Source organism: Salvelinus sp. IW2-2015, linkage group LG22 (genome assembly GCF_002910315.2).
Source record: "Salvelinus sp. IW2-2015 linkage group LG22, ASM291031v2, whole genome shotgun sequence".
NCBI lineage: Eukaryota > Metazoa > Chordata > Actinopteri > Salmoniformes > Salmonidae > Salvelinus > Salvelinus sp. IW2-2015.
Window position 1 is genome coordinate 34,727,506 of NC_036862.1, and position 1,198 is coordinate 34,728,703.

Genomic DNA, 1,198 nt, shown 5'->3' on the forward strand with positions numbered 1-1,198 from the left:
ATATACAGGCGTCTTTCCTAACTCAGTGGCCAGAGAGAAGGGAAACCGCTCAGAGGAGTCCAACGGTGACTTTAAAACAGTTACAGTTTAATGGCTGTGATAGGGGAAAACTGAGAATGGATCAACAACAGTGTAGTTACTCCACAATACAAACCTAAATGACAGAGTAAAAAAAAAATCCTGTACAGAATAAAAATATGTAAAAACATGCATCCTGTTTGCAAAAAGGCGCTACAGTAAAACTGAAAAACATGTGAAAAAGAAATGAACTTTTATGTCCTAAATGCAAAGCGTTATGTTTAGCGCCAATCCAACACAACACATCACTGAGTACCACTCTTCATATTTTCTAGCATGGTGATGACTGCATCATGTTATGGGTATACTTGTCATAGGCAAGGATTTGGGAGTTTTTTAGGACAATGAGAAACGGAATGGACCTAAACACAGGCAAAATCCTATAGGAAAACCTGGTTCAGTTTGCTTTCCAACAGACAAAGGGAGACAAATTCACCTTTAGCAGGACAATAACCTAAAACCAAATATACACTGGTTGTTTACCAAGATGATATTGAATTTGCCTGAGTGGCCAAGTTTTGACTTAAATCAGCTTGAAAATCTATGGCAAGATTTGAAAATGCTTGTCTAGCAATGATCAACAACCAACCTGACAGAGCTTAAATAATTTTTTTAAATATAATGTGCAAATATTGTACAATCCAGGTGTGATTCTAACATGTATTGACTCAGGTGTGAATTAGATACTTCTGTATTTAATTTTTTATAAATTAGCAAACATTCTAAAAACATGTTTTCACTTTGGCATTATTCGGTATTGTGTGTAGATGGGTGAAGGGAAAAAAATCTATTTGATCCATTTTTAATTTAGCCACTGTATATTACATTAGCAATGAGTTGTTACTTCATACATTGATCGTTACATAAATTAGTGTGTCCATCATCCATACATGCATCAATCAATAAAATAAAACACACAGTATATATGCACAGAAACATGCTCAAATATACACACTGCCCTTGTGTGGTGGAATCGAGATGCAACACCCTGACTGTCTCTTCAGTGGCGTTGCAGTGAGGTTGTGTCAGAAAGAAAAAGAAAAGCACTAAAATGTGTGTGTGTGTGTGTGTGTGTGTGTGTGTGTGTGTGTGTGTGTGTGTGTGTGTGTGTGTGTGTGTG